This window comes from Schistosoma mansoni, chromosome 4 (genome assembly GCF_000237925.1).
Source record: "Schistosoma mansoni strain Puerto Rico chromosome 4, complete genome".
NCBI classification, from domain to species: Eukaryota; Metazoa; Platyhelminthes; class Trematoda; order Strigeidida; family Schistosomatidae; genus Schistosoma; species Schistosoma mansoni.
This window is the reverse complement of record NC_031498.1, coordinates 4505133-4517713: the sequence shown is the minus strand read 5'-3', so window position 1 is coordinate 4517713 and position 12581 is coordinate 4505133.

Below are 12581 nucleotides of genomic sequence, written 5' to 3'. Positions count from 1 at the left end.
GGGTACACAAATGTTTTGATTCGATTTAGCCTCTAAACTTCCTTATTTACTCCCATTCTTTTCATTTCAGTGGTCGATTATCCTCGTGTATAGGAAAACTGCGTATCAGCATCAACTCTCGTACACTTCACATAATAACGAGTTTATGCAGTTCAAAACTATCTAAATAGCGATACACTTAAAAATCTGAAGTAGTATTTTGTCAATTTAGAGCATAATTTTCTTTATTAAACTGATATTTCATATACATGGCTCCATTTTTCATCTTTAGCAGAGAATGAACAAAGATTTGGACAGAATAGTAAGAATTTATTTTATTTCGCTTGGTTTTCGTCAGCTACTTACAACCTCGAATAAAAGAACAACCATACGGAAGTTTTTTTCGGAAAACCGTTCGAAGTTTATTTATAACTTACGGAATACCAAGTTAAGTAATATAAAAACAGAAGCCTTTTCACTGGGAATTAAATTGTACACACTAAAAACAAGTACTGCAGGATTGATACGGTGGCTTGATTCCAAAATTTATCTGACCAGTTAAAAGTTATGCATCTAGTGAATGAGTGAAAGAAGGGATGATTCAAATCAAAGCTAATTGATATTGCTAGCCAATATTTCATTTCACTCACGTCAAAGTCGAATATTCTATCGAAATGACAACCAACAGCACTATGAAACACTAAGCAAATTACGAATTGATGATTTTATGTCGGAATGAAAGTCCAGTTATTGTCCTTGTGAACATAGCTGATTACATCGCTAAGATGAAGTCAATTTTAGACGGCTAACTGAGACTCAATCCAGACAAATGCAACAATCGAGGCATCAACAAACACATAAGATGTTTATTCTTTTAATAAACGTAATAATTATGCAAAGATTGTGTTACTGCTATTAAACATTTAAAAAAGAAGTCAATCTTCTAAGAGTCGTCCCAAGTCATTGATTTTGACAGTCTTATCTAGAAAAGCTTAGAATATCACTACGAGTTTACATGGAACAGATGGAATATTGGTAAAAGCGGAATCCAGAACACGCTTTTTGTCTTGTATAGGACTTAATGGTTGGATGTACCTGCATCTTAGACTTAATATTCACTCTGAAACTCGAAGACAGTACCTTTAGTTTTAACTGTCAATTATTTATCCACTAGCTAACGAGTTCAGATACCCACCCGCTTGTGAAATAGGCGTGAAATTCGATTTTACTTATAGTGGTTTGGATTCTACCGTTACTGACTTAAACCAGCCAAGATTGATCGAATTTCAATCAATATGTTAACAACGGGATGGTGTAAACCATTAAGGATTACGTTATGAATCACGAGTTTAGTTCTTAGATCAATTAACAAATAGATCCGGTATGTATGTCAACAACTGACATGTGCTTTAACCACTGATTTAGAAACAGAGGACTTTAGCTTCTCAATACCAGTATGTATAGGAGCATTTATTGTCACTTCGTAATAAAGAAGTGAATAAGATATCTTTTTCTTATGCTAAAAGGCATGCAATAATATGAGATGTGTTAGTAAAGACAAAAAATCCAAACATATACTCAAAAACTAAGAGATCAGAGCTTAATAGCAACCTACTTCTAGATATGGGGCTTCAAGTGATATTTGTCTGGTTACTCAAGTAAATGGTCAGGTAAATATTGACTGATTGTTGATTGAGGGAAATTGGAAATTGGTTATCATCGGATTTTAGTTCATTGACTTAATGATATCATGATCTCTTGAAGCACTATAAGTTCGAGATTTTTAACAGTTGCCGATGAACACTATTACCTTATCCAAAACTGACTTACCTGCTATAACACAATTCATCTTAGTAAAGATGTGAAACAAACATGTAGATAAGTTAAAGACTAGACAATTTAACTTTTTTATTGTTGAATTCAACGTCATAATTTTGAAAAAAAGTTCTGGTAGACCATGAGAAAACAATGAATTTCATCATTTTTTCTGTGAGACTGATAGGTCCTGTGTTCGAATCTCGCGGGGTGGGATCGTGAATGCGCACTGCTGAGGAGTCCCACAGCAGGACGAAACAGCCGTCTAGTGCTTTCAGGTTTTCCATGGTGGTCTAGCTTCAATTGACTCATGATTTCAACTATGTAAAATAATATTCTTTGTTGATTTAAATTGTAAGCAGCACAGTAAATATAAAGATAACCTAGTGCTGTTACAATCATTTGTTTTCTATCTGAGAAATAATTCAATCATAAAATTTTGGTTAACAACTTTGCAAAATAATTAGCTGATTAGATTTTCCTAATATAATCAGTCAGTAAACCCACACATTTAGGTAACACATATTCTTCACACTGACCAATCATTCATTAGTCATTTAATGTTGATCTAATTCTATCTATCAAGTTTTAACATGTTAACTAGTCTAAATAACTTCAAATAAGCAAAATTCGAGGCTGCTTGATTCCAACTATTTAACATTAAAACACAATTCAAATGATACTCGGTTATTGAGATATGTAATAGAATTTCATCAATAGTCAGAGACAGACAAAAGCCATTAGGGTTACGATTCAATGCTCAATCAATAGAAAGAAAGTTGATCAATACTTGTAAAACTCAAAGATAACATCACTGGTTGTAACGCTGTGTAATATGGATTCAAATCATAGGCGGAAAGTATCAATCTTTCATTCATTTTTCAAATACTTCTCTTCCTAACAAATGCTAATTGGAATCAAACCTTGGTTTCAAGCTTTCTACAAAAAGGGGGTTGTTTGTGGAGATTTTTAGTAATTTTTATATATAGTTGAAATCATGAGTCGATTGAAGCTAGACCATTATGGAAAACCTGGAACCATTGAGCGGCCGTTTTTTCCTATTGTAGGACTGTTCAGCAGTGTGCATCCACGATCTAGTGTGTGTTTTGACTGGATGGATATACTTTGTCTCGAAACAAGAATAGTTCCCAACCTTTTCTCGCTCTAAATACAAGACAGCTTACAATTGTGACTTAGTTTTTAAAAAATCTCATTTTTTCCGAAACTAAACGAAAGCAAGGCAGATTTATTACGTTTTTGTACATAAATTATTAGTAAGTCCAATTAAATGTAGAATAATAATAGTAATGACAATAATAATTGTAAGCAAAGATGGAAAGTACTGGGTTTGAGTCCCAGAGTGAACATCAACCTCAAGATACAGGTACATCCAACTGACGAGTCCCAAATAGGACGAAACGCGCGTCAAAATGGATTCCACTGCTAACCACTATCAATCTTTCCTTGCAATGCTTGTAAATTAAGGCTATATCGGGGTAATACGCACAGTATGCACATATGGCGACGAGAGACTGATAAATTTCAGTCCTAAACATCAATGAGAAGATTCAAACAAACAATACTAAGGGAATTTAATAAGAACAATTATTATTATTATAGCGCGTACTACGTTTGTTTGCATGTTAATCATATGAAAAAATCAATCAATCAGTCGACTGTGAAGATGTTTTATTCAAAGGACATTATTGAAATTATTGAAGTGAACTTTCTGGAAGTATTTTATATAAGCTGTCATTAAAGTTTTTTTAATTGCAACATAAGTGTTGTATCCCGTGGAGAATTATGAATGGTAATTTTGAGGACTATTTATGGACCAATGTAATGTAACTTAACTATTCATATTCATGTTCCCTTTATTATGAGCTTTATTTTGACCTATAAACTATTATTATACGATTTACCATTCTTGAGTTATACCCAGTCTATTTATTACTGTCCCCCCTATTCACAGCCAAATTTGGCTGAATCTTGTACACATGTTATTTTCTATTTTATGGTACGGTGTAGTCAGTTTGATTGGTATATAAACCCAGTATGTTTGAGAAAAAATGATTCATATTGCAGTGGCTGTTATTGGTCTTCTGTACTTAACTGGCTGGGCCAGGCAGACAGCAGGACTGATAAGTACTCAAGACGGCTCATACGGCTTTTGTGTATTATTGATCCGATCGATAAATCCCTGCTCTCTGATAGGCGGTCTTATCACGTTCATATATATTAATTGGGCATGCACTCAACGCGAAAATCAACTGGGCAAGAACGTACGCACTCAAGCACTCGATATAACAATAAAATCGCACTGAGAACTATCATGAATCACAGAGGAATTCGATATTTGAAGAGATTCCATCAGTTTAATGCTTTTAAGAAGAGCCGAATAGAAGTAATATTAAATTTTAATAGTAGCTGTTACTGTGGTGTATGCTACTCACGTTGACAGATATAAGTAGTATATAACACCAATCAGAAGTGGAATGTAATGTAGTATTAAAATAAATTGATTGTCCCTACTTGTGTTCTCGTTCATCACATTACTTGTGTATTACCTTTCATAACTTTCATGCACTACTAATTGTATGCTTTCCTTATTTGGCTCATTAATTATTGACAACTAATTTGTCAGTTAAAAATTATAGTTAATTATCAACAAATTTGTATGAAAAAATGTCTTAGCAATATGCTTACTAAAATTCACTGTTTGTATTGTATTGTCGTCTTGGATACCATTCAGTTAATCACATAAGCAATTAGTTTAGATAATGTAAGTACGTGAAATAAGGCATCTGGCTTTCCGAGGTTCTTATAAGAACTTTGAGAAGGTGAGAACTTTCAACTAAAATGATGATTGCAGTAATGAAATCAGTGGATTTGTTATCCATAGTGATGTAGACTGAAGTTTGGTATTTACCATTGGGTTGTTTCTACAAAATTTGTCTTCTAAATCACAAATGAAGGTCTAATTGAAATAGTTGTATTCTAAAATCATTTTATAATTTGTTTTAGTTGCGATACAGTTGTTGGGAACGAGAACAGAGGTATGACAACTAATTGTAATTAAATACATAATTACAGATTCTCTTGCTAAAATATGAGAACCATACATTGATTATTTTATTTGCAAGTTTCCATCATTTGTCTTTCACATTCTGTATTATTCTTCCAAGTCACAATTCTTTTCTATTTCCGTTTCTGCTTTCTTCAGGTCGACCTTCATATCCTTCGGTTTCCATGCATTCTTCTTCCGATTGGTGTTACATACTACTTATGTCTGTCGACATAAGTAGCATACACCACACAGTGACCTAAACAGATGTCGCCTAATGTATAGAAAGGTTATGTATCAATATAAATTATCGATTTTTTCAGAAATGAGCATCCCTGACCCCGTCACTATTGATGATTATGTACTAACAAACGACTAGCTTCAAGATGTAACTCTTGGAGTTCTAGTGAGAAGCTGTAACCAATGGAGATCAGTCCGTGTCGAGTATACGACAGTTACCCACCACAGTCACTGAGTGAGTCCTGAGTATTATCGTTAGTTGGGTGAAGCTAGATACTAACACGAGTAGATGCCAGTTCAATGGTTAATCATTCGCCTGCTAGATCGAAGATCCTTAATTCAGGTTACAGTGGCGAAATCATGGATACACAGTTTTGAGGTATCTGATACTAGGATACGTTTTATCCTATTTAAAACTCGTCAGATGAATGAACTTACTTAGCAATGGTAATGTTCACAGCATGGTATCTTTTAAATTCACTTGGTATTGTTTGTTTGAATCTTCCCATTAACGTTTGGGACTGCAATTGAACAGTCTCTTATTGGCATATGTGCATACTGTGCTTATTGCCTCGATATAGCCTTAATTCACGAGCCTTATAAGCAAAGATTGATAGTGGATAGCAGTGGAATCCATTTTGACTCGCGTTTCGTCCTATTCGGGACTCGTCAGTTGGATGTACCTGCATCTCGAACCCAGTAACAAACAATACCAAGTGAATTAAAACTTCACTCCATTGCACAAGCAAGTGGTTATCAGAACTCAGTAGCTGAATCGATAACGCGATGGCGTTTGAAGCCAAAGTTACTGGATTTGAGTCCCAGAGTGAACATCAACTCTGAGATGCAGGTACACTCAGCTGACGTGTCCCAAAATAGGACGAAACGCGCGTCCTGTATTCCATTGCTATCCACTATCCATCTTTGCTTATATTATCTTTTACTTCAAATATCAACTCATTTTACCCCAAGTTACTTGTTTCATATAACTACCAAATAATGCAACCAATAATTGTTTGATCTGTAATTTTATCTCTAAAAAACATTATTGACAAAATGTATCATTTAACTATATAAAAAAATGGTTTAATATTGTAACTGAAAAATTATAGTTTACCCCCCCCCCCACGTGCAAAAAAAAATGTAAATGTAACTCAATTAACAAACGTTACTATTTTAAGTAGGTATTTAGTTGCTATCGTTATAACTCGTTGACATTTGTCCACATTTATTCACCTGAGTAACATTAGTTATATAATGATATTATCCATATAAAATGTAAAACTGAAAGAGTGAATCAATTTAATGTTTTTCATTTGACAAAGTATACAGAACAGAAAAATATCCTGTTAACCATATTATTATTACTAATGGCTTTATTCAATATTATATTTTTGGTACAATATAGAATTCTCAGCAAAAACTAATTCAGCAAAGTTTCCGTCTCTTACTTCTTCATCGATCCTGACGATAAATATTGAGTGATTATCAGTTAGAAGTTAGCAGTCCAGTTAATGGACATCTAAATAATGTACATTCTTTTTGCTGTATATTGCCAGCAACCATGATATTTCTGATTAGGTCTTTTGTAACTTGTACAACAAAAGGTTGTACACTTTTCAAAAGTGTACCTGATTAGGTTTTGCGAATAATAGACATAATGATGAATTAAAGCAAACAAAATTAGATAACTTGTTGAAATATCTAGATGGAAGGAACATGTAGCCCAGATGTTCAAGCAGGCTGCCATTGATATGGAAGTCTCAAATACATATCAATTAATACCTATTCAATGTAGCATATTCAACTTCGTGTAATGTTTAATGAACTATGCATCAATTTGTTATAAGTAATATTCAAATATTTGATTGTTACAAAGGCTAGTGCTTAATATTTTTTTGAATACTTAAAAATAAGTATCAGTTAGATTTTCTAGAATATGGTTAATAGTGGAATCTATGACATGGGTTTCGTCCTGCTTGAGACTCGTCAATTTGACGTACCTCAATCTCAGAGTTGATGTTCTTTCCGAATGTATTCACCTGATGGGTTTCAAATTAGACGAAATGAACGTCTTAAATTTCACCACTCACTACTTGACACCTATTCTATATTAGTACATGAGATTGTAGTAGGCATCGAGTCGCGGTTGACTATGATCACCACTACAGGAAAACTACGTGCCAGTTACTGGACAAGATTTTTCCGCAGGCCAAATATCAGAAGGCAATAGAAAATTGTAGTAAGATGTAATTGTTGGTGGTTTTGTGGTATCGAAATAAAACCATGATCGTGCAAACGTTTACATGCGGGACTACTGAGTGTACACGAGTTCGTACCAGGTCAAAAAACAACAGAAGAGTATGATTTTTGGCACACTTAAACAAACAGGTACAGAAAATCAATCACTGGTACAATTGGTTATAATAATAATAATTGTTTCCATTATACCAGTCGTGTTCTCTTCATAAAAGTAGGTCACTAAAACATAATAGCTACATTGAGGCAAACAGTATAGGATGCACTTATGTCAACTAATTCCTTAAAAATATCAACAACAGGATAATTCAAACCATTAATAATTAAAATGAATATTAGTTATCTTTATCAGGAGGGGTTCGGTGGATATTTAGTAATTCTATAGAGTTGAGATCATGAGTCAATTGAAGCTAGACCACTGTGAAAAACCTGGAAGTACTGGACGGCCGTTTCGTCCTAATGTGGGACTACTCAGCAGTGGGCATCTGCGATCTCAAACCCAGGACCTACCAGTCTCGCGCCAGAACACGTAATCACTAGAAAACTGAGCTGGCCGGCATCCAACGGTGTTAATGTCTAACTTCAACCGATCCACAAAATTGAGCAACCATTCCCAAATGTCATCAGTGAGTTGATACCTCTCAACAGACCAGGTTTTCCATGGTGGTCTAGCTTCAATTGACTCATGATCTCAACTCTAAGAAATTACTAAAATCTCGAGCAAACCCCTCCTGATAATGATCATGTGCTCACTAGTGACTGGCTCCATTAGTTATCTTTGTTTATTTTGTAATGTGAAAAGAAGAAATACGTAATTATATGCACGCATTAAATTATTGATTGATTCATATCAACTTCTGCCAGTTTGTATACCATTCTATCTATTTACCGGATAATATAAATGGCATATCTGTTCACAGGTTTTTTTATTTGATCTTGATCACTTTTGAACTTATGGTTGATACATAAAAAAATAAATCATCATCTGAAGTTTTACTTTCTTCCTTACATCGAATAGTAGCAATCTTTGTTCTGCTATCCAGCCGTAAGTAAAAGTTTACATCCGTAGTCTTAAAAAGAGTAATAGTAGCAGGATGTTGTCAAATCATTATATGTTCATTCAGTGTACAATAATTATTAATCACAACATTGATGTTATTTATCAAATGTAATTCTAATCAGAAACAAAACGAGCAGTGATTGGTTATTTCACTTTTGTTTAATATTGTGAAGTTGTGATCACTCATGGACAGTTTGGATGCAACTAGACAATTTGGACTTCGCAGATCACCTAGCACTTCTATCCTATACACATCAACAAATCCAGGTCAACACAACTAGTGTAGCAGAAGCCTCTGTAGAAGTAGGCCTCAACACATACAAGAGAAAAACTAAGATCCCCAAATACAACACAGAGAACACCACCTAAATCACACTTGATGAAGAAACTCTGGAAGGGATGGAACCTTTCACGTACATGCAAAGCATCATCCATGAACAAGAAGGATTGGATGCAGACGTAAAATACAGGATTGGTAAAGCAAGAACCGCATTCCTAAAGTTGAAAAACATGTGTAACTCGTAACAACTGTCAACCAATATCAAAGTCACAATCTTGAATACGAGCATCAAGATAGTTCTACTGTAAGGAGCTGAAACTTTTAGAACTACCACAACCATCATCAAAGAAGCATACGTATTTCTCAACAATTATATACGTATGATACTCAATGCCCATTGACCGAATACCATCAGCAATAGCCTACTGTAGGAGAGAACAAAACAGCTTCCATCTGAAGAGGAAATTGGGAAAAGATGATGGAAGTGGATAGGAAGTATATTATGGAAATCATCAAACTGCATCACGAGATAAGTGCTAACTTGAAATCCTTAAAGGAGATGGAAAAGAGAAAGACTAAATAACACTAAGTCGAGAATCGGAAGCAGACGTGAAAAGGATGGATAGCGATCGGGAACAACTCGAAAGGATTGCCCAGAATAGAGTTGGATGGAGAGTGCTAGTGGGCGGCCTACACTCCTCAACGAAGGGTAACAGGGGTAAGTGAGAAAGTAAGTACCCATTATCCTACATTGTATTAGCGAACTCTTTCGTAATCGGTGGGGGTCATTATTTAGGTATAATAATAGTGTGTTTACTTAGAATATGGGGAAAATTCTAACATCGTCATATCAGTATGAGAAACCAACATCCCATTGTTGAAGATTAAGAACAATTGTAACTACGAAATGTTTTGGAGATTGCTAACTTTGAATTTTCATATCATGGACTGATTAGGAAGCACTGGACATCTGTTTCGTAGCAGTGACGGAATACTCAGAAGTTTATACACATGACACTACTAGGAATAGAACTGAAGACCTTCAGATCCTTCATGGAGGACCTAACCTTCAGGCTACTGATATCCAGTGAATTACAATCTTAACTTCAGTCGATCCACAATATTGCGCAATCATCATTCTTTCTCCTAGTCATGGCTTTGAACCAGAACTCCTAGATTATCTATCGAAGTTAACCATGAGTGAAATGAAACCTGATTAAATGTCTTACAATCAGAGCTAGAAACATTTACTCAGACGGTACTACAAACAAGGAACTAGAGTTTATAGAATAATATATTGATTGAAGTCGACTATCCTCAAGGTATGTTTTTAATAAGTGAACACGAAAGTAAAAACACTGACTGTTTGTAATTCAGTGTTAGATGAATACTTATTCAGTTTGATGATAATCATAATCGTGAGTGAATATTAGCGTAAGGTGCAATCAATAATTAAGGATTACAGGTATTACATAATTACTACCATGTACAAATCAGTCAATTCGATCTCATATAATCTATAAAGTTTAATTACTGACTACGAAAACTTTTTTAAATATGTTGATAAGACCAACTATTCAGTCTGTAGTGTATGCTACTTATGTCGACAGATATAAGTCGTATGTAACACCAGTCAGAACTGGAATGCCTGGAAGCAGAAGATTGAGATCTAATTGAAGAGAACAGACATGTAAACATGGAGTAATTGTAATAACAACGTGAGCGAAGGGATAATGAGGTTTGTGAGAGACAACTGATTATTTAATGTATGGTTTTACAAAGTTTGAATCCTTGAAGATCGACAAAGAGACGCTTTAACTAATTGTTTCATTCGTTGAAAGTTATCAGCTAAGTTGACTGTAAACTTATGAAATCATATTCAACCAACAAGAATGAACGAGTGTTGTATTTTTAAAATTAAAAAAAAAAATCACATCGTTCAATCAAAGTGTCCTACTTGTTAAGTTAAACAAAGTTTTATTGTTTTTGATTCAGTTTATTTACTTTGTGAAGTCTAAAGACATTGATCTATCATTTGGTTTTAATAAATATCATATTAGTACTAAGTACATTTCAGTTAATCAGGTTTAAAACTAGAACCAATGAAATACAGTATTTAGCATCGACATACACTTCGTTCCACATTAACTATCTGCAAATAGTCTATAGGACACCACTTTGAACTCTGGACTTTTTGTTACGTAACATTTGTCAATAAGGCATAAGTATAATCTTGACTGAGTTCTAATAGCCATTCTATACAGACTAGTTATTGATAGGACTGAAATGATCACATAAAATCAATAGAATTAGATCAATAGTGAGAAATAAGCAACAAGACATTGTTTACCATTCAGAGATTGAAAATCAATTTCTTTGTAAACAGATATCCACTGAAAAATCATTAAAACTTAAGAATCAACAAATATTATATTTACTCTAGTTAAAAAATCTTCGGTACTGTTTATCCTATACCTCAGAGAGAATTTAACAAAGAGTATTTAACTCCAGTGATGATTATTGAACCATAGAATGAAACTGTAGAAATCAAAGAATTACACTTTCATAGATGATGTTCACTAAATCCGACTCACACGTCCTCGTCGTGCCTCCTGGATCATGGCAACCATCCCATGTACTAACGTGAGCGGTAATGAAAGTAGTGGAGATCGGCCTAACCAACCACTCTACCAATACTCGCAAACGATTACTACGATTGCTACAAAGAGTCATTGTATAACTATTGAGGGTTCAAAAGAAAGGTAAAAAATGAGTCTGCCCCTCCCAAAAGGGTTGTGAGTGTTATGTAATGGTTCTGCGCAAGCAGTGCAGAAACAACTATCCTGCCCCGGTAGTTGTGCAGTGCTTCACCATTCTTATGGCTGGAAGGGGCACCTAGGGGATTCACTTTCATAGATGATGTTCATTAATATTTTTTATAGGCGCCAAACTTAATTCATGCTTTTAAGATCATAATAACTACAACATTAATATCTATATCATGAGATAATAGTAATTATTGTCTAAAATCAACAATTAGACAATTTGTACTTAATCTAGGACAGGTTTACAGATTGAAAGTATATCTGGGACATACAATTTATGTATTCTTGTGTAGTTTACCATCTGTTTAAACTAAAATTTGGACATATATTAACAACTAAATAAATTGAAATACCCTTAACTTATTATGATGTTCAGCCTTAATATACCATGAAATTAGACCTGACTTTTTAAAGAATATGTATATTTCATTAAAAATGAATGATCAACAGGTAAAAATTAAAGAAGTCAGGTTGAAAGTAAAATCATGTGGTTTAAAATCAAAATAACAATAGAGAAATGAATGAAAAGAAGGAAGGTTACTGTTTAGTAAATTATGTTTAGGATGAGGAAAAATAGCTTGTATTGACTTCAATTAGATAATCGATAAAACCAAGGAGCATTGAAAAGCTGTTTTATTAGAGTACAGAACACTTCGACAGTGGACATCTACTACCCCCTCCATAAATTGAACCCAGGAAACGTATGTCACTTAACGAGCAAATTAAACTAAGTTAATTTATAAAGGTACATATAATCTTCAGTGTTCGTTTAATATTTATCGGACTGTAAACGTTTAAATAACCATGTCAAATTTTAACAATTGTGTGCCCATATGTTGGAAGATCTAGTCTATAGTGAAACCATCGGTAAATTATCCAGGAAACACTCTTTAAATCAGTAAATCAGCCAGACTACGACTTATGTACGACCTTTGAACGACACTAGGTGGCCTTGAAAAAACTCATCTACTAGGATATAAAGAGGGTTATAAATTAGCGTGGGAAATTAAAATCGGGTTTTAGAGTTACAAGTTAGGGTTAGGAATGAGAGTTAAGATG